We start from the raw sequence: 23,313 nt of genomic DNA on the forward strand, positions 1-23,313 counted from the left end.
GGAGCACCCTGACTGGTGTGACTCAGTAGTTTGGGCATTGTCCTGCAAACGGAAAGCTGGCTGGTTTGATTTCCAGTCAGGGCACATGCTTCAGTTGCAGGCCAGGTCCCTGTTTGATGTTTCTCTCACATATCAATGTTTCTCACCCACTCTTTCTCCTTCCCTTCTCCTCCATCTAAAATTAAATAAATAAAATGTTTTAAGAAAAGATTATGATGGAGCTAAACAATTTTTATCACCTAGTGATGTCATAGTCATTTTAACAGTGTAGCACAATGCATTACTCATGTGCTTGTGTTAATGCTACTGTAAACTAGACTGTTGTGCTGCCAGTCATATAAAAGTATAGCACATAATACATAATAGTACAGTACATAATACCTGATAATGATAATAAATAACTATGTACTGGTTTGGGTATTTACTATATCATCGTTGTTAAAACTTGTTTTTATTTAAGTATAGCTGGTATATAATCATATTGGTTATATAAGTTTCAGGTGTACAATGTAATGATTCAACATTTTTGTACCTTACAGTGTGATCACTCCATCAATTACTATCATCTGTCACTGTATAAACTTATTACACTATTGTTGACTGTATTCCCCTTCCCCTTTTCACCTATCCTCCAACCTGCTCCCTTCTGGTAACTATCCCTTTGATTTCTGTTTCTATGAGAATGTATTTGTTTTGTTTGTTCTGTTTTGCTGTTAGATTCCATATGTAGGTGAAACCATATAGTATTTGACTTTTTCTACCTGACATATTTCACTTAACATAATACCCTAAACCCATCCATGTTGTTGCAAACAGCAAGATTTTTACTTCCTTTCTATTGCTGTGTAATATCCCATGGAGTATATGAGTATATACCATTTGTTCTTTATCCATTCATTAATTGATAGACACTAAAGTTGCTTCCCTATCTTACCTATTGTAAATAATGCTGCAATGAATATAGGGGTGAATATATCTCTTTAAATTAGTTTTCTTATTTTCCTTGGATAAACACCAAAAGCAGAATTGCAGGGTCAAATGGTATACTTTTTTTTGTTTTTGTTTTTCCAGGAACCTCTATACTGTTTTTTATAGGGGCTGCATCAGTTTTCAGTCCCATTAACAGTGCACGAGTGTTCCCATTTCTCCATATCCTCATCAACACAAGTTATTTGTTGACTTTTTGATAATAGCTATTCTGAGTGATGAGAGATGATATCTCACAGTAGCACCCAACTATCTCTGGACATTCTCTGGAGTTGGCAGCCCTAAAGGCAGGTACTGGAATGTTCCATTGGTTCTGCAATCTCTTTAGGCTGGGGAGTCCCTTGTGTGCTCAGGCCAATGGGAGCAGGAAGCAGTATCCTGCTATACCTGCTGGATCCATCCTTGAATGAAGGGGCCCCTTGTATGCAAGCTATAGCATTCTCCTGTTTCTGCTGCATCTATCTCCAGTAGGAGTGGCTGCGGACATGCCACATTGCCCTGCAGGTCAGTCAGAGAACCTGGATAGAATTCCTGCTATCATCTGTCCAGTTTCAGGGGAAATGTAAACAATGGTGCTCACAAGTTTCTTCAGGGTTGGGGTGTTTCCTCAGCTCCCAGAGAGCTGTCATGATGCCCCTACCTTTTCTATGCAGTCATTCTATCTTGCTTGTTGTGCAGGTGCTGCTTAGTCTCATAGTCAGTCTCTCAGGTGAATTTGCTCTAAATATAGGTGTATAGTTCATGTATTCTTGTGAGTGGGTGAGCTTAGTGTCCACCTACCTACCATCTTGCCAAACTCCCTTATACTATACTTTTTAATTGACATTTTAGAGTATACTCTTTCTACTTATAAAACGTAGTTGGTTGTCCTGGCTCATGTGGCTCAGTGGATTGAGTGCTGACTTGTGAAACAAAAGGTTGCTGGTTCAATTCCCAGTCAGGGCACATGCCTGGATTAAAGGCCATATCTCCAGTTGGTGGCCTGTGATAGTCAACCAATCATACATGAATGTTTCTCCCCTCTTTCTTCCTCCCTTCCCCTCTCCCTAAAAATAAATAAATAAAATCTTTAAAAAATAGTTTGTTGAGAAACAGTATGTTGTTTCATGCTGCCAGCAGTCTCATACATTTACAGTTTACTGCATCTCTTGATTGCATCATTGTCTCTTGCATTTGATTTAATCTCCTATTGTTTTGTTCATCATGACCCCTAAGCATACAAAATCCACTGCTAATGTTACCAGTAAGTGGCCACATCAAAAAGTTGTTCTGGAAATGAGGTTAAAACTGATTAAGGACTACAAAGGTGGAAAATAAGTGATAGTTATTGTTTTCCAGTCAGGCATGTCCCAGTACACCACAGCTATGATCTTGATAAACAAGAACAAAGTGACAGAAGCTTTTAAAGGACATACTTCATTAAAGGCAATGAGACAAACAAAAATTCAAGAAGGGCCCATCAGACATGGAGAAACTTCTAATGACCTGGACTGAAGACCAGACACAGAATAATATTGCTCTCAGCATGTGACAACCACAGCCAAAGCAAAAAGTTCATGCTGTTAAAAGAAAAGTCTACACTCACCTATGATGTTGAACACACTGCTAGCTCTGGGTGGATTAAGCTATTCAAGAACCATTATTCATTACATAATGTGAAAATGAGTAGTGAGTTTGTGATTGCAGATGTGAAAGCAGCTAAAGAAGTTCTGGAACCTCTAGATAAGCTGACTATAGAGTAAAATTACTTGCCAGAGAAAATATTCAATATGGATGAAACCTCCTTATTCTGGAAACAGATGCCTGAGAGGACTTTCATCAATAAGGAAGCCAAATTAATGATAGGTTTCAAGGCTTTTAAGGACAGGATAATATTTTTGCTTGGGGGTAGTTTTACAGGCTGCAAATTGAAACCCTTTGTGATCTGGGACCATAAGAACCTCTTGTAGCTAAATAGAACAGAAGTTGTGGGTAACTGGGGGACAAACTATTTGTGATTGGCATCTGAAGTAGGGTGGGATCAGTCCTTTGGGACTGAGCCCTTAAACTATGGTAGACAGTGTTAGAATTGAGTTAAATTGTAGGATGTTCAACTGGTATAGGAAAACTAGATGGTAGGGTTGGAAAACCCCACACACATTTGGTGACCAGAAGTATCAGAGTGAAGTATATATTATTGTATGAACAGTAAAAGAGACACACAAGAGAGAAACACAATAGGTGGAAGACTGAGGTTTTTCCTGTACACAAACCAAGTGTCAATAAACAGATAAATAAATAAAGAAAATATGGTATATTCAGAAAATAAAGTATTATTCAATCATAAAAAGGAATGGAGTTATGACACATGCTACAGCATGGATGAACCTTGAAAATGTTATGTTAAGTGAAAGAAGTCAGACACAAAAGGATTAAAATGTGATTCCACTTATGTGAAATATTTAGATTAGGCAAATTCTTAGAAACTAGAAAGTACATTAGGCATTATAGTGGCTAAAGTGGAGGATTGGGGAGTATTTGCTTAATGGTTATAGAATTTCTTTGGGGGAATTAAATAATTTTGGAAATAGTGACAATTGTACAACATGTAAATGTAATTAATGCAACTGAATCGTACAATTAAAATGGTTAAAATGGAAAATTTTATGTTTTGTATATTTTTACCACAACTAAAAAACCAAACCAAACCAAAACAAAACCATGTAGCCTTGACTGGTGTAGCTCAGTTGCCTGGGAGTTGTCCCGCAAAGCTAAAGGTTGCTGGTCAGAGCACATGCCTGAATTTTGGGTTTGGTCCCTCGTTGGGGTGAGTATGAGAGACAAATGATTGATGTTTCTCTCTTGCATCAACATTTCTCTCCCTCTTTTTCTTCCTTCCTCTCTCTAAAAAAGAAACCAGTGTAATATACCAATAAATGTTGAATTATACACTTTAAATGGGTTAATTGTATGGCATGCAAATTATATCTCAATAAGACTATTAAAAAATCTAAAACCACAGACAAGTAATGAGTGATTAGGCTCCTCGAAACTCAGATACATCTCAGATCACTCTAACCACATGATTTATTAAATCAGTTTAATATTTACAGTGAGAAGCTAAGGGAGAGAAATGGAGTATGTTAACACAATTAGGATAGGAGGCCAGCAAACTAAAACCACACCTGGATTATGCAATGTCTATACTTCCTGTTTCTCTTGTCCATATCAGCCTTCCCCACTGATGGCGGGGTTAGGAGGGCTAGAGATGAGATTTGAGCCAAGGGACTTTGTGGATGAAAGAAGACTGAAGTCAATGGTATAAACACACTTTGTTGAAGAGTTGTAGATGCAAATCTGCCTTTCTAAAGCTGAATTTTTTCATAGCCCAGTGAGAAGCTAGGGATATTTCCTTTTGATTTCCTGGCCAGAGGAAACAGGCCCAGAACAGGTATCACTCAGGGGTGGATGATTTATGGCCTCATGAATACTGTGTGACTCATATATGAGTGTACCATGAATATCAGTGCCTCAGAGGCCTGATGTATATTTAGTGTATTGTGAATATTAGGTGTCTCCTGTGATTCACGAATATTTAGGTCTACTTGGTTTTTCTAGCCCTTCTGGTTTATAGTCTGCATACATATACTCATATGTCTTTACAATTAGTTTGCAACATCCCATTTTATAAATGAAGAAATTGCACAGAGAAGTTTAGTAACTTGTAGGATTTTCCAAGGTCAAAGATCAAGTCAAGATTCAAATTCTGGTAGCTTGACCCCAGAGCTCATGCTTTTAATAGGTATACTCTACTGCCTCTGAGGACTAGTCTGAGGTAATGGACTATGAGTATAAGGTGGATATCATAAAAGAAGTTCTGAGTGTTATGGAAACTAATTGGAGAGAGCTTTATAGAAAGATGTTATGGAAGTATCATCTGAGATGAACTAGGAAGAATGAAAGGATAATAACAAGCAGAAATCAGAGCAGAAGTATTCATTTATTTATAATTTAAAATAATTTAGCATAGTGTGATATTGTTTGTGTGTCTGTATTAGTTGAAGTTGCAACACAGGTGCAGTAAGTATTCTTGTTAGTAATTCACATTCCAGAGAGCCAACTGTCATTTTAATTCAGAGGCATTGTGTTGCAGCTGATCAAGGCTGGGAAGATCCATTCTTGACTCTGGTAGACGCAAGAAAATGCACAAAACTGTGGGGATGCTTGACATGCCTTTATTCATGGGTGGGTGAGCCATGCATGCCACAAGCTGCATGCCTGACTAGTGGGAAGCCCTTACCTGTTTAAGTATCAGAGGGGAACAAAGCCGGAAAACTGCCAAAACCTTACATAACATAACATAGTTCTGCACATGAGAGCCCACTTTATGTTATGGGAATAGTTTATCAGACCATAGTTTATAGTTTCTCAAGGCTGTGAGAACACTGGTTATCGTGCCCCTCCAAGGCTATGGGAACACTACTCCTCTTAGTTACCCAGACACCTGGGCAAGGAAGCCAGACTGCCTCTACTCACCTTACAGGCATCTACCCCTAAAGTGGTAGCTGCACTTCATTTATTTTTATTTATTTATAGCTACACTATATATAGCACTACCAGGTGCTTTAATAACTAACATTGTGAATGTTGGAACCTGGTTTTCATTGGTGAAATTTTGGCTTGTTAATTAGCAAAATGGACATCAGAAATGAGTGTTCATTGATGAAATTAAAGGTATTAAAATATGTGGATTAGCTAAAATATTTTGCATATACACTGCATTCTTATATGAGTAGGATAAAAATAAATCAAGTAAGGTTTATGGCCTTTATCATTAGGAATACCAGCACTCAAACCAAAATGGATTCTAGGGGCCAGCCTTTAGTTTGGAAGATTTATAATTGCCTGACGCAGACTATAGACTAACAGAATTCTGCTTCTGGAATGTAATCACATCTGGTATTTTTTGTAGGTTTTGTTCATTGAGTAAACATTTATATACACATGGATTCCAAAATCACCTGCAGTAACTTTATAGAGTCCCAAGTCTAGTCTAAGTTTGGAAATCAGCATTGTATATATGGGGAGAAGAACAGTTTTACACTATTGGAGCTTCATTTTAGGAAAGTTAATCTGATATTGGAATGTAGGATGAATTGAATGGGGGAAAGAATACTCAGTCTAGATGAAAAGTAGAAAGGTGTGGTATCTGTGAGAATGGAGTAGAGAGACTGGATTAGAGAAGCATGGTAGGAGAAGAGTATGTATGGCTTAAAAGTTAAATAAATGTAGGCAGCAAAGGGAAGAGGAGTGATATTCATAACAATCACCTATTTAGAGATATGTGCCAAGCATATTCTATGTAGTTTGTATTTATTAATAACTTCTTGTGATGAGACCTGTTAGGATTCACTCTCTTATCAACTTTCAACTATACCATACAGCAGTGTCAACTATTCTTATCATGTTTTACATTACATTCCCAAGGCATATTTATCTTATAATTGTCCATTTGTATCTTTTGGCCACCTTCATCTGATTCCCCCACCCTCTACAGCCACTTCTGGTAACCACAAATCTGATATCTTTTTCTATGAGTTTTTTTAGATTCTACATATAAATGAAATCACACAGTATTTGCCTTTCTCTGTCTTAGTTACTTAGCATAATTCCCTCAAGGTCCACTCATGTTGCCATGAATGGCAAGATCATTTTTTCTTGGCTGAATAGTAACAAATACAGGGGTGGGCAAAAGTAGGTTTATAGCTGTTCACATGAAAAATAATACAATAATTAATAAACAACAATACAAGAATAAACTCTACATACTCACAACTGTAAACTTACTTTTGCCCACCACTTATGTACATATAATAACATTTTCTTATCCATCTAGGTCAGACATTCTAGTGTAATAAAACTAAAAACTCTGGAATTCAAAAGAGTCAAGAGTGCATAATCCTTTTGATAGGGGACTTGAGGCTTGGAAAATTTTAGCTTAAAGTAAAAATTTGTAGTCTAATAAGTAATGTGTATGTTAAAGCTTTTGTTTCACAAACTACAGATAAGACCCATCCTGGCTCCTGGGAAAACAGCTGACCTCCTGGGGCACTGCTAGAGATTACTGCTTGGGGACAAGTTGGAGGCATCCAGGCATTTATGTTCCAGTGAGAGCAGACAACCACCATCGTCTGGAAACAGCTAACTGCCCAGAACAGGAATGTTGCAGCTTCTGAATCTCAAAGCCCTCACCGCACCTTGTTTATCCTTCTCCCCCTTACAAAAGGTCTGGACTAAAAGGAGAAGGGAAGATAGTCTGTTAGGGTATGAACCCACATCTTCTCAGATTGCTGGCCATCTGAATAAAGTGCTCATAAAGATTCAATAGCTGTCATTGCTTATTGGGTTTGGTAGTGACAGGCAGCCCAAATGCCGGTGTCTTTTCCAGTTACACTTTTAAGTTTCTATGAACTCATACAAAGCATGCCCGAAAGGAGCTATTCTAGTAGAAGATTAGTAACAACACAAGTAGTGATAGAATGTTGAAGGAAAATAGAATACATAACCCCAAAATATGCCTCTTTGACATAAAAATGATTTGAAGTTGAATACAATTAAAAAGCAGTAAGTGCTTAAAAACACTCCCATTTTCTGCCTGAAGGCAAAGAATAAATTTTTCTGTTACTAGGGACAGATCTAATCAGCCCAGAAATGGCACCAGAGAAATCTGTATAAATAAACCTTTTTTTTTGTTAAACTAAACCTTTTTTTTCTAGTTACTTCTTCACCATTGACTATCCTAGCCCAAACCCTTTTGTCCTGTCAATGTTTCACAAATTGATTCTTTGTGTAAAAGACATAAAATCTTCCTGCTCTGATCACTTTGGGTCCCCATTCTTTTGTGAAGGCTCTTGTGTATATGTAAAGATTTCAAAAACTTGTATGCTTTTCTCCTGTTAATCTGTCTTTGTCAGTTTAATTTTCAGATTCATCCAGGAACCCTAAGAGGGTCAAGGAAAACTTTGTCGTTCCATACAATGTAATCACATGATCAAGCCACTGAAGCTAGGAAATGAAGGAAAACATAACCCTGATGTTTCTATAGCCCCACTAACCCCCTTTTATGTATCTTTTCACAATGTGTCTTGTTGTTGGCTTTTTCTATGGTTTATCCCCTTTCCCTCCAAGTAGGTTTTGAGTTGTGAGTTTCTTGAGGACAAATATCTTGTCTTACTCATTTCTTACCTGGAAGCACAGATTACATCTCATGATGCTTATTGGTACTCAGATATCTTTTGACATGAAAGACATTTGAATGATAAGAAACTATGTAAATGTTAGATCAGAGTCGCTCAAGAAACCAGATGGATGCAGTGAGCCAAGGAGCAGAGTTTATTAGAGGGGGAATAAGAGAGGAAGTGGAGCCAACCAAGGAAGGTTGGGACTCGTCTGGTTGTTCTTAGGGCAGGGTTTTAAAGTATAAAAATGTGAAAAGGGTAACTGGTTGGAGTGTCAGAGTCTGATTGGCTAGAGCTGGTTACTGGGTGCCGTTTCTGCTGACCATTGTTCTTGATACATCTTGTCAGGCTCAAGTTAAAGCTGCATCCTGTCATACCAGATAGGCCAACCCCAGACCCCAATCTTACGTGAGTTTCTGGATAAGGTCATAGGCAACTTCTCACGGTAGTTTCCCACCTGGTGATTTTCCATTCCTCTTAGGCCCACCTAGGTCTTTTAGTAAATTAAGAGTATACCAAGGCCTGGTGATAAGGGACTCAAGACTTGGAAGATTGTAGTTTAAGGTAAAAAGTTATAAGTCTAGCAAGTATTGTGTATGTTAAAGCTTTTGTTTCAGGCACTACAGACAAGGCCCATCCTGGCTCCTGGGAAAATAGCCAGCCCCCTGGGGCACTGATAGAAGATTACCACCTGGGAACATCCAGACCTTTTGTGTTCCAGGGAGAGCAGATGACCACCTTCCCCTGGAAACAGCTAACTGCCCAGAACAGGAATGCTGAAGTTTCGCTCATCTAATCCTACCTGAATTTCAAAGCCCTCACTGTTCCTTGTGTATCCACCTTATAAAAATTCTGGCCAGGAAAGAGAAGGGAATGTAACCTGAAAAGACACCAGCATTCAGGCTGCCTGTCACTACCAAATCCAATAAGCAATGACAGCAATTGAATCTTTTATAGGCACTTTATTCAGATGGCCAGCGATCCAAGATGGTGGGTTCATACCCTAACAAATCATCTTCCCCTTTCTTTCCTGGCCAGATCTTTTATAAGGGGGTTGGGGAAGACAAAAAAGTCAGTGAGAGTCCTTGAAGTTTGCAGCTGCAGCACCTCTATCCCAGGCAATTTGCTATCTCCAAGTGGGAGGGGTAGTTGCCTGCTCTTCCCCATAGGAAGGTCTCCAGGCGGTAATCTCTAGCCAGCACCTCAGGAGGTCAACCACTTTTTCTCAGGTGCCAGATGGGCCTTATCTGTAGTTTCTGAAACAAAAAGCTTAACATAAACATTACTTGCTAGATTTATGGCTATTTACCTTCAGCTAAAATTTTCCAAGTCTTACGCCCCTATCAGGAAGATGGTTTGTTAGGCTATGAGCCCACCATCTTCTCAGATCACCAGCCATCTGAATAAAGCACCCATAAAGATTCAATAGCTGTCATTGCTTATTGGGTTTGGTAGGGACAGGTAGTCTGAATGCCGGTGTCTTTTCAATTTACACTACTTCTCCTATGCTAAACTTCTACTATTTGAAAAACCTTAGTTACTGTACATTAATATGATAATGAAGGCATTATCATTAAAATTAAAATTCCTAAAATTAGGAATGTTATCTTTGCTACCTTGATTATTTTTAACTGTAGTACTAAATAATACAAAAGAGGATCAGTCTTTCAAAGACTGATCAATTCAGTGCTTTCTCACTTATTTATAGATATATAAATACAGGCATACTTCATTTTATTGTGCCCTGCTTTATTGTGTTTTACAGAGGTTGCATTTCTTTTTTTTTTTTACAAATTGTGGGCAAGACCCACCACTAGCAAAAAGATTAGAACTCACTTTATTGAGATACTGAAATTGAATAAGCCAGCATTCGTGATGCTTCTCAGCAGTAGAATCAATAAGTAGACACAGAGATTGAATCTTTGTGGGCACTTTATTCAGATGCCCAGTGATCTAAGAAGATGGTGGGTTATGTACCCTAAAAGATCATCTTACCTTTTATTCCAAGCCAGCCTTTTTTATAAGGAAGAAAAAGTGTAGGTGAGGTGTTTGGAACTCAGAAAAAAGGTTAATTTGGAACTCAGGGAACTGTTTAATCAGGTAAAAGCTGCAGTCCAGCAATTTTCCTAGCATCCTTTCATCCATTGACCTGGTGATTCTTCATGTGTGTCCTGTGCATTTGTGTTCTGGGTGATTCTTTGTCCTGGGCAGCAGGATGTCTCTCTGTGGAACACAATGGCTCAGATACCATCTTGATTGCTTGCAGTCCCCTTAGGGCACAAGGGTAGAATTGCTTGTGGTCTGGTGTCAGGGTGGGTTCAGTTCCTGAAACAACATTTTACATGCATTCATTACTAAGCTTATTAGCTATTACCTAAAACTACTTTTTTTGCAACTCTTGACTTCCCCCATCAATTCTTGCTTTATTGTGGTGATTGGAACTTGTGCCATGTATCTCCAAGATATACTTGTAATTAGGTTAACCTTAATTGTACACCTCCAGGAAACAGTATTTATATGGGCTAAAATTTGACAAACTTTTGTAAAGCAAATATTTTTTACTTTCTTGACTATATAGTCTCCACTGCAGCTAATCAGATCTGCCATTATAGCGGAGAATGCACTAATAGACAATCTGTAAATGAAGAAGTATGGCAGTGTTTCAATAAAACTTCATTTACAAAAGTAGGTTGCAGTCCCTCAGGCTTGAATTTATGCAACACCGTCATAGAATACAGTGTGAATGATACCTCCTGGATTATGAAATGTGGTGTTTGTGTATATAATTTATGTAGACTAAATCAACTCGAAATTTTTTTATCTTTTTAGAAAATATTGTAGGGACTATCTACTTTCTACACATTTTACAGATGAGGAAACTTAGACTTTGACAGGTTAAGAGAGAAGTATTATAGCAGGGTGAGTCAGGTCAGATAGCTGGGGAGTGGGGGCTACCCCAATTTAGGGGGACCCTGATAAGGCACAGAGGCTGCACTTTCCCATAGAAGAGAAGAAGGGCAAAGGCAGGCAGAAATGCTAAGGCAGCAGACTGAAGTAGCAGCAGTAGCCAGCATGTGGAGGCTGCTTGAGGCAACTGTAAACAAACCAGCACACATTTCCCCAGCAACTGAACAGCACTGTGTCACCCAGCAGGGAAGGGGCTGCAAAGCAGAAGGCTATTGCCTGAGGCAACAGTAAACAGTCAGTGTGTGTGGCCCCAGCAGCCCTCCAGCATGGAGTAGCTCCTGACCCAGTTGGAGGGAGCACGTACTGAGGTTGTACGGGGCCAAAAATGTCAAAACACGTGTGTATGGTGGAGGTTAGCAAACTGCAGCAGGGGACTGATGTCCCACCCTAGGCCAAGATGCTGTGCGCCTATGCATAGCTGGAAAACTTCTGATCTCTTCCACAGAATGGTAACTGGAAGAGGGGAAAACTGTGACAAAAATGGCTGGCATTGGCCTACATAGGTGGAAAAGCTGGTCACTAATTTGGGGAGAAGACTTTAAAACAAAGCTTGCAGAAGTCTTGCTCTGTTCCTTGTCCCACACCCCCAGTTGGGAAACACTTGTGGGGCCAGCATTTGCTGGGCCTGCTCAGGGCTTAGGTCAAAAACAGTCAGAAGCCAGCTTGCAGAGGCAGAGTTTGGTGCTAGGACATGTCTCCCTGGGCACCAGCCCTTGGGGTACTGTGCAACACACTGCACAGTACCTGGATTGATTCCATTCTTTGGCCACAAGAGCAGGTTGGAAGCAGTACATGGAGGTATGAGCTGGGACCATTCTTCAGCCCCAGGCACTCAGGCAGCCTTGAGTGTCAGGGCCCCACAGATAAAGTTTTCTGTGCACAACTACATCTGGACTGATCTGTCAGCATATCCCAGGCCCCAGGGGAAAGAGAGCTGCAATGAGGCAATGGTAATGTTACAGAACGGACCCAAATCTCAATGGCCCTGCTCCATGTGTCACATCCCCCAGTTCAGACTTGTGGAGATAAGGACATCCTATATTTTTAATATTTCCTGGACACCCTGAGTTCTGGACCCCATTACAAATCCCTCTTTGGGGAGGGCCCCCCTGCTGCATCCTGTTACAGCAACACTAAAATTCACAAGTGTGTACCAGAGAGAGAGACGGAGGAAGAGAGCCTGAGGATGGAGACCAGTTTGTGTAGCCATCTTGAGCTCCAAAAGGACAAATAAAAAAAGAAGGGAATCTTTTGGGCATGGATTTGGATTTCAGTCTTTCTGGAAACATGAGAATTTCTGTGCTTTGCAGAGGAGGTTGGCTTGGAGCAGGAATGTTCTCAGCACCTCCACATCAAATAGGATACCTTGTTAATAAAAACATCTTTCTTTCTCCATAGATCTTTCTGTTATGCTTGTACATGGCAGCAAGCTGCTGGATCCCAGGCTGCCTGGTTACAGAGACTTACTTAAAGTAATATAGCTCATCAGTGTCAAAACTAGATATGGAACACAGGTATCCTGACTCCTAGTCCAAAGCGCTTTCCATTATATCAGTCCATCAAGGATGAACATTAAATTATTCTTAACATATAGTTTAAATGTATTTTTACTAATTAATGTATTTATTTTTGTTATAAGTATAATGTTTTTATTTATTTACCAATTAAATGTATTTATTGTATTCTAATTCTTTGCGCATTGATGACCCACACTAGAGACAAGTAGTTGTCAGCATGGGTGGGGTAGGACAAGTGGGAACCTAATTACAATCATAGCGTTTGGACTACAAATATGGCTGCTATTTGGACTACAAGTAATATGGCGACTGAACTCTGACCCAGAAGAGGTGGTTGATGTCAGACCAGGAACCACCAATGATATGTTGCCAGGGAGCACAAACTTCCAAAATAAAACTTATCTGCCTGTTTCCATGGCTAATTGGCTGTTTATTTCCTCGGTGGAGTCTAAGAAAACCTTATAGTAGTAACTCACACCAAAGCGATATTACTACAAAGCAGCAATTTTCAATATATACATACGGAAAAATATCTCTCACTCTAATGCTAGGTCTTACAACATATTGTCCATAATTAACACTGTATGGTATTGGTAGAAGTGTAGACATATAAATCAGTGGAACAGAATAAAAACCCAGATATACGAACACACAAATATACCCAATTAATTGTTGACAAAGGAGCAAAATTAATTCAATGGAGGAAGAATAGACTTTTAAACAAATGGTGCTAAAGCAATTGGACATCTACAGGCAAAAAAAAATCCTTCATATAATCATCATACCATATATGAAAATTAAGTCAAAATAAACAACAGTTTAAATGCTAAATGTAAAACTATAAAATTTTTAGTTTAAAGCATGGTAGATCCACTCACTTACTGATGGGCACTTAGCCTGTTTCCAGCTCTTGGCTATTGTGAAAAAAGCTGTAGTACATTTACACAATGGAATACTACACACCAGAGAGGAAGAAGGAACTCCTACTCTTTGTGACTGCATGGATGAAACTGGAGAGTATGACACTAAGTGAAACAATCCAGGTGATGAAAGACAAATATCATATGATCTCATCTAAAAGTGGTACCTAGTCAACAAAACAAACAAAGGAGCAAAATAGAACCAGAGACATGGAAATAAAGAACAAACTGACCGTAAGCAGAGGGGATGGGGGAGGAGGATAACAGGACAAGGGAAGGGAAGGGTTGTCAAGGAACATGTGTAAAGGACCAATGGACAAAGACAATGCCGAGATTGAAGGTGGGGTAGGTAAGGTGGGGGAGAGTAAGAGGGGAAAATAGAGATAACTGTAATTGCACAATAAAAAAATAAAGCATAAGATGAGAAATCTCCCCCCCCCGCCCCAAAAGACACACACACAAATAAAAACATGGTAGAAAATCTTTGGGACTACCACTAGGCAAAGAATTCTTAGATTTGACAGCAAAAACATGATCCATAAGGGGAAAAATTGGTAAATTTTTCCTTGAAAATTTAAAATGTCTTCTCTGCAAAAGATCCTGTTAAGAGGGATGAAAAAGATAAACTACAGAATTTGAGAAAATATTTACCAACCACGTACATGACAAAGAGCTAGTATGGTATCCAGGATATAGAAAGAACTTCCAAAACTCAACAGTTGAAAAATAGGCAAGATACATGAAGAGACATTTCACTGAAGAAGATATACAGATGGCAAATATACACAAGAAAAAAATGTTTAACATTAACCATCAGAGAAATGCAAATTAAAACTACAAATCAGATATCACTACATGCCTATCAGAATAACTAAATGAAAAAAAAAGTGATAACATCAAATACTGGTGAATATGCAGAACAATTAAATATCAAATATATTGCCAGTAGAAAGGTAAATGGTACAGCAATTCTAGAAAACAGTTTGGCAGTTTTTACAAAACTAAACCTACAATTTTAAGGCCAGAAATTTTACTCCTGGAAATTTATCCCAGAGAAATGAAGACTTATGTTCATACTAAAACTATATGAGTTCTCATCACAGCTTTATTCATAATAGTCAAAAACTTGAAACATTCCAGATGTCCTACAAAGGGTAAATAGTTAAATTGTGGTACATAGAGTAGTACTCAGCAATCAAAAAGGAGGTACTATTGAAGTACACTACAATTTGGATGAACACAAGAAAATGATGCTGAGTGGAAAAAGCCAGTCTCAAAAAGATAGTTTAATTTCACTTATGTAAGATTCATGGAAGAGCATAATTATAGAGGTAGAGAACTGAGCAGTGGTTACCAGGTGTTAGGGTTGGGGAGGAGAGGTATAAGTGTAGCTATATAGGGGTAGCATGAAGGAATCTTGTGGTAATGATACCGTTGAATATATTAACTGTGGTGGTGGTTACAGAAGGCTATCCATATGATAATATCCCACAGAATTTCCCTTCACCCCACACACATACACAAATTAGACTATGTATAACTATGAAATTTGAATAATCTCTATGGATTTTACCAAAGTCATTTTCTTGGTTTTGATCATGTGTTATAGTGGTATAAGATATTAACACTGGAGGAAGCTACAGAAAAGGTACATGAGACTTCCCTATACATTTCTTTTTCAGCCTTCTATGAGTCTATGATTATTTCAAAAATTATATATTAAAGTATAAAATATATTTTATTCAAATTATATATATGTGCATACATATATATATTAGAGATGTAAGAGAGAAAGAGATACAAATGAAGGTGAATGTCATCTTCAATTTAACAATCATTTATTTCATGCATTCTGTCACCAAGATTCTGATATTAATGCATAGTTGAGTAAATATGTTTTCAAATAACATCTGTTTCTTTTTTAAAAATGTATTTTATTGATTATGCTATTACAGTTGTCCTGATTTTTCCCACTTTGTCCTCCTCTAGCCAGAGCCCCCCAGTCCCTCAGGCAATCCCCCTACCGTTGTCCATGTCCACGGGTCATGCTTGTAAGTTCTTTGGCTACTCCATTTCCTATACTGTACTTTACATCCCCATGGCTATCCTGTAACTACCTGATGCAGACACCAGCCCACAGTGTCCGCATCATTATGGATGAAATGAGACATTCACATGGACTACCGAGTCCGGTGGAGGAAAAGGGACAGCATGGCTTTTCTCTCAAGGGGAGCAAAAACCTCGGCCTTTGTCATGACAGGCCTTTATTGGGTTTGTCTGATGGTCCTCATTTACTATGTACAGGTTTGCTTTAGGTGGTTACCTTATACCGGAAACAGAGGAGAGGATTCCGCTAATCATGTCACAGAAGAGGGATATTTGCAAATGAAAAGGCAAAAGTAGTTGGACCTGTTACACTCATCCTTGGAAGATTTAGCATAGTTTTTAGGAAGTTGCTTTGCAATAAATGTCCTCAATTCAGGATGAGGGAGTTTTAGCAAAAAGCAGGACTCAAAGTGGCCTAAGTACATTGCAGGCCTGATTCCCCACAGGAGAACCTATCTGTGGGGATGGGTCCTGTGCATCTCCCAGTGGGAACTGGGCCAATACCATGAAGAGTGGCCTCCTACACTATCTACTTGTACTTCTTAATCTCCTCACCTCTTCATCCATTATCCCCCTCCCCCCTCCCATCTGGCAACCTTACAGTAACTAACTTTCTTTCTCTTGCTGCTTTTAAGAGCCTCTTTTTATCTTTAACCTTTGGCCTTTTAATGATGATGTGTCTTGGGGTGGGCCTCTTTGCATCCATCATGATTGGGACTCTCTGTGCTTCCTGGACTTGCATGTCTGTTTCCTTCACCAAATTAGGGAAGGTTTCTTTCATTGTTTTTTTCAGTGAGATTTCCAATTTCTTGCTCTTTCTCTTCTCCTTCTGGTATTCTTGTGATGCAAATGTTGGACTTCTTGGAGTTGTCCCAGAGGTTGCTTATACTATCCTCATTTTTTAGATTCTTTTTTCTTCTTCTTCTGCATTTTTTTTATTTCCTTATGTTCCAAATCATTGATTTGAATCTCTGCTTCATCCACTCTACTGTTTTTTTCCTGTAAATCAAGGGTGTCTAACCTATGGCTCATGGGCCACATGCAGCCCAGGATGGCTGTGACTGTGGCCCAACATGAAATTGTAAATTTACTTAAAACATTATGAAATACTTTGATGATTACATGTCACAATATATTTAATGTGTGGTCTAAGACAAGTCTTCTTCCACTGTGGTGCAGGGGCACCAAAAGTTTGGACACCTTTGCTGTAAATTGTTCTTTATTTCAATTACTGTATCCTTTGTTTTGGACAGGGTCTTTTTTATGCTTCTGAGGTCCTCACTAAGTTCCTTGAGCATCCTTGTAACCAGTGTTTTGAGCTCTGTATCTGATAGATTGCTTATCTCCATTTTGTTTAGCTCTTTTTCTGGAGTTTCAATCTGTGCTTTCATTTGGGCCATGTTTCTTTGTCTCCTCATTTTGGCAGCCTCCCTGTGTTTTGTTTCTATGTATTAGGTAGAGCTGCTTTGACTCCGTGTCATGGTTGTATAGCTTCATGTACAAGGTGTCCTGTAGGGTCCACTGGCACAGCCTCTTTTATTATCCAAGCTGGGTAATCGAGGTGTGCCTTTCTTGTGGGCTGAACAACCTCCTCTTATAGTTGAGCCTTGGTTGCTGTTGGGAGATCAATGGGAAGGATTTATCCAGTCAGCTGCAAGGTTTGGCTGTGACCACTGGCCAACAGCCATCACCCTCCATGAAGTGTCAGCTGTGCAAGGGCAGGGGAGTGGTGTTCTTATGTGGTCTGTAGTTGTCCACTGGGTGCATAGGCCCTGGAGTTTCCTGGGTGGTGTAGGCCAAGGTCTGCCCCCACCTGTGTTTTTCCCAGGGTACCCTGCCTGAGCTGTGAAGCAATCTGAGATGGCTGCTACTTATGTTGGGCTTGGAGATTCCCAGGCAAAGCCAAGCTGTGAATCTAATCTGGCTGTTGTTAGGACTCACTGAAGCCAACCATTGCTTGTTTGATAGGATTTAGGAGCTAAGACCAGCCATTTTTATGGAAAAGCAGCTTGGGTGGGCCTGTAAATTGGGTGTTGTGGAGACCCTGGGGATCACCAAGGTGTGTCAAACAGTGTTAGCCAAGTTGATGGAATCTCATATATGGCACCAGCCTATCTGCTCTGTGGGGGGAGGGAACAGCAAAGAAACAATGGCTACTGAAAAAAATTGTGCATTTTTATCCTGGAGTAAAGGAAACATCAATATCCATCAGAGAATTATAGCTGAATTGTAGATTAGATACAAATCTGTTAGTCACATTCTCATGCTAACCTGTTTTTTAGTACCCAGGTAAGGAAGATCTGCTTCTGTAATTTAAATCTGGATTTTTTTTTGCTTCTTGTAAATTTGCAAATGCAATGTAGGGAGATTTTCTCTCATTTTCTCATGATACTCCTCTTAATTACAGTGTTATATAGAAATATAAGTAAACGTGAATGCTGTTAGTAATGAAATTTATATATGAAAAGCCAGTGATACATATTCAATTGCTGGCTTCAGAATCTCATCATTACCACATTAGTTATTACTGTGTAACTACCTTGTTTTGATTGATTATATACAGGAATCCAACATAAATGTGCATAGCTGTTATGAAAAACTCTTTCCTTCTATTAAATTTTGAAGAAATAGTCATCAGTACAAAGAGTTATTTTTAAAATTTCCATATTGTCCTTTTCCTAATTATTATATGTATTTGAATGAAAGCAAGTTTTTCTTTATTACCTACATTTTTATTTATTTTTTCTTCAAAATGGTTCCATAACACTGAGTTGTGACATCTCCACTATTTCCATAACAACCTAATATGTTATCAATAGCACACATTCTGATTAATAAATTGTCAAACAAAATGAAAAATCTGATTAAAAATAAATGGAGACATTCAAACCTAAATTCCTATTAGGTAATGAAAATGATTATAAAGTGGTACTAGGAGCATATGTGCTATAGGACTAATGGGTCCACTTGCCTGCATACATAAAAGCCCAATTAAGACAGGAACAGGAGTTTGTGGCAAAGAAATTAAGGGTTTATTTTCAGGATGTTGCCCATGTCTGGAGAGAGGTGAGCCAATGCTCAAAAAAGATATGGCTCATGGATAACTTCTAGTGGGTGGGTTATTCAGGGGAAAATTTTTAATCATGGTGATTAAGGGGGCTGGGGTCATGGTCGGGGTCACAGTATCTGCAGATTGGTCATCACTAGGGTAGAGTGGATGATCTGTGCCTCTGGCCCTGATTTCAACCATGGCATTTCTTCCTGTGGTGTCACCATTTTGCTGGGTCTGGAGCTGAAACTAACTGAGGCATAGATGTTATCTCTAGTTGAGAACTGTGTCTCTGGGGTCCATAGACCCAAGGCTTTGTTCCTAGATTAGTTGATGCTGATCGGAACCTCATTGTCCTGAGGGCTTGATGATTAAAGGAGTAAACTTGCAAGGGAGAAGGAAGCAGATGAGTCAGGGTGCTGAATGAGGCCAGTTTGAATCAGGAAATAAAGGAGAAAATGTTGCATTAAAGAAATGAAATTTCTGTGTGGTTATATATCCTGGAAGGAAGCATTTGTTTTGTTCTAAATTTACTATTTATTATTATTATTGAATGTATTATTATCTTTATTTTCCTCATGTAATGTAAAATACCACTAATTTAGGCTCTGTTAAATCAGACATTTTCAGAATTCAACATATGTCAGCATAAGAAACTTCCAAACCTGTAGAAAAATTTTATGAGTTCATTTCAGCCAAAGTGATGACAATTGTTGGGAAGCAAAATCTCAACAAATTGAGAAAGTGCTCTAAAGAAGACAGTTTTGTATCTTATTTTTTTACATCACAGTCAAAGGAGGAGATATAAAGGAGTAACATGAAATTCATTGGTGGTAGATTAAGGAAGCAGGTGAAAGAAAAAGGGATATCTGAGATTGAGTAAAGAATAAATGGAGCCCTGACCTATGTAGCTTAGTTGGTTGGACATCATCTCCCAAGTTAAAGGTTGCATGTTTGATTCCTTGTCAGGGCACATGCCTAGGTTGCGGTTTAGGTCCCCAGTCACAGTGCGTATGAGAGGGAACCAATTGAAGTTTCTCTCTCACATTGGTTTCTTTCCCTCTCTTTCTTCCTGACCCCTCCCCCTGTAATAAAAGGATAAAGTGGGAGACACATACTTCTCTTATATTGGTGGGTATAGGATAGTTAACAATCAACATTTACAGCATATTGAGCTGGTATTCAGGAGAACAAGATAACAATGAATGGTTCTGTGGTCTCTGTTCTGGTGGGAGATTATGTCCTGAGGGGTCTGGAAAAAGTGAATTTCTCAGACATCCCAAAGGTATGTTATTGTAGATGCAAAAAGTCAATAGACATGCTCAGTTAAAGGTTAACCATTATCATGGAAGATACCGGCCTAGGAAGTGATTACCCATCATGACTCACTTTTAGTTAGAAAGTTTTAATTTCAGACCATTTTATATGGTTAATTTAGGTCTCTGAGTCTGAACCAGTCATGAAGGCCTCCACTGAGGTTGTTAGTATGTGGCCCTTTTATTGTCCATGCATATGAAGAACAATTAGGAAAATGTTTGGTAAGTAAATGAATACACAAAGAACAATATTTAGTAAATGAATACATAAAGAACAATATTCAGGCTTTGTTATGAACCACCTGTTTACTAAATACAATCTCCCAAATGTTAAACTAGTCTACATTCTCTTCCAGTAATGGCAACTAAAATGCACACAGTATCTGTAGGTCTTTCATATATTACAGGGTCCAGTTGGGGGTAATCAGAATTAACTGCATCTGATTGGAACAGAGTAGGTGGTCCAGAGTATGTAATTAGATCTTTCCACTGAGGAAATTCAGCTATAGGAACCAGAGGAATTGCAGTATGAGACTAAGAATATAATATTTAGACATGCAGTCAGCCATCCAGTATTACTGAACATCTATTCTGTGCCAGGTTCTGCACTAGTCACTGAAGATGTAAAGATGAATGTTTTCCCTCAAGGAGTTCACATGTATGCAAATGAATGAATCACAATGCAGTGATTAAATGCAAGAATATAAGGCAATTATAACCACCAAGATCACACAGAAGATATAGTAAATAACCTCAAGGGGGCAGAAAATCAAGAAAAGTGATAGATCTGGATAAGAGGGATGAGTCAAGCTGGTTTGAAAGGTGAATGGCAGTACTGTAAGGTTATATGCATTTAACTTGTTAGAGTATACCCTCAAGTGATATTATTATACCACTTCACATATAGCATATGAATCTTACTGTTACGTATTTCCATTTCTTCCCTCTCAGCATTTATGGTATTGTTGTCATACTTTTTTACTTTTATGTGTGCTCCAAATCTCAGAGTGCATTATTATTCTTGTTTACACTATTTTTTAAAGAGATTGAAATAAGAGGGAAAGTCTTCTATATTTACCCTTATAACCAATTCTAGTGCTTTTCTTCTTGCTCTTTGTTTGAATTAATATTTCCTTCTGGTATCATTTTCCTTCTGCTAGAAGGATGGCCTTTAATATTTCTTATAGCACAAGTCTGCTGGTGATGATTTTTTTCAATTTTTATATGTCTGAAAATGACTTTATTTTGTTTTTGAAATATATATTGCCATGTATAGAATTTTAGGTTGACAGTCTTTTTTTTTCTTTCAAAACTTGAAAGATGTCCACTCTTTGTTTTATAACATTGTTCCTGACAAGAAATCTGATGCTATTATATTTATTTCTCTATATGTAACAAATGTAGCTGCCTTTAAGATTTTCTCTTTATCAGTGGTTTGGTTATGTGTCTCACTGTAGTTTTCTTCATACTTCTTGTGCTTGGGGCTTTGTTGAACTTTATGGATAAGTGAATTTATCTTTTTCATTAATGTTGTAAAGTTTCAGCCATTTTTCTTCAAACATTTCTCTGTTCCCAACCCCCTTCCAACATCCCAATTGCTCATATATGAGGCCACTCATAGTTGTCACACAGTTATAAATATTGAGGTATTTTTTGGTATTCTTTTTTCTCTGTGTGTTTTATTTTGTATAGTTTCTATTGCTATGAGTTCAAGTTTACTTATCTTTTCTTCTGTAATGCCCAGTCTGCATTTAGTCCCATCCAGTGAATTTTTCCTCTCATAAATTGTAGTTTTTATCTGCAGAAGGTCAATTTGGGTCTTCTTCATATGTTTATTTAACTTCTTGAAGATACAGAATATAGTTATAATAAATGTTTTAGTGCCCTTATATGCTAATTCTTATATCTGTCAGTTGTAGGTTAGTTCTGATTTATTTTTTCTCCTAGTTAGTAGCTGATAATCTTTGATTGGATGTCAGACATTGTGAATTTTATTTTTGGGGGTGTTATATATACTTTTATTCCTGTCAATGTTTGTGAGCTTTGTTCTTGGATGCAGTTAACTTAATTTGAAATAGTTTGATCCTTTTGGGTTTTATCTTTATGGCTTAGGGAAGTCCAAAGCAAACCTCAGTGTAGGGCTAGTTTTACCTACCAGTAAGTCCAGACCTTACTGGTACCCAGCAATTGTCCTGTGAATTATGAGTTTTTGCAGTCTGGTGGAAATAGGCACTATTTCTGGTCCTCCGTATCAGGCACTGTTCATTCTTTCATATATTCTTTCTGGTCTCAGGTAGATTTTTCACACACATGCACTTGATAGGCACTCTGCTGAACACCTGAAGGAAGACCTCTGCAGGTCTCTGGGGTTCTGTTTCTGTCCTATTAACTCTAGCTGCATTAATCTCTTAAGACCGCACTCCATATTTTCAATAGAGACAGTCCACTGGCCTTTGCCTCAATACCTATTCCTTAAAGCTAGGTCAATCATAAGAGACACCTTATTTGTTTTTCATATCTATAAATTAGTGCCCTTAATTGCCTGGTGGCCAGTGTTTTAGAAAACATTGTTTCACATGAATAGCTTTTAAAATTGTTTACATGTATAATATCATTCATCATTTCAAATATACAAAAAATGGGAAGTATTATACACTATGCAACTATATACCTACTCTTTAGGTTCTTTAATTACCAGTTTACAATATTTCTTTAACCCACGACTGTATATTTATTCATTATTTTATCCATACATCAAACTACCTTAATTTTTGATACATTTCAAAATAAATTGAAAATATAAATATAATTTACCCAGAACACTTTAGCATGCATATCATTAATTACAGTTTAGTAAGCTGTGTAATGCTAAACTCTATAGTCATATTTATCACCATAAGTAGTTTCTTCCTGACTTTCCCAGGTGATCCTCCACCCCATCTCTCCAAATTTGTTTAGATTTTTTTGTTTAATATGTTTAAAACATCACTTTCTTTTCTTATCATTTTTTGTTATTCTGTTACAGTTGTCCCAATTTTTTTTCTTCTTTGCTCTCCTCTGCCCATCCCACCCCCTGCTCCCACAGTCAATTCACACACTATTGTCCATATCAGTGGGTCATTCACACATGTTCTTGGATTACTCCCTTCCCCTTCTTTCCACCATTGTCCCCTTCTCCTCTCCTCTCTGGTCACTGGCAGTCTATGTTTCTATTCCTGTGGTTCTATTTTGTTT

This window comes from Phyllostomus hastatus, unplaced genomic scaffold, assembly GCF_019186645.2.
Source record: "Phyllostomus hastatus isolate PE091 unplaced genomic scaffold, TTU_PhHast_1.1 phas_scaffold_28, whole genome shotgun sequence".
Taxonomy (NCBI): domain Eukaryota; kingdom Metazoa; phylum Chordata; class Mammalia; order Chiroptera; family Phyllostomidae; genus Phyllostomus; species Phyllostomus hastatus.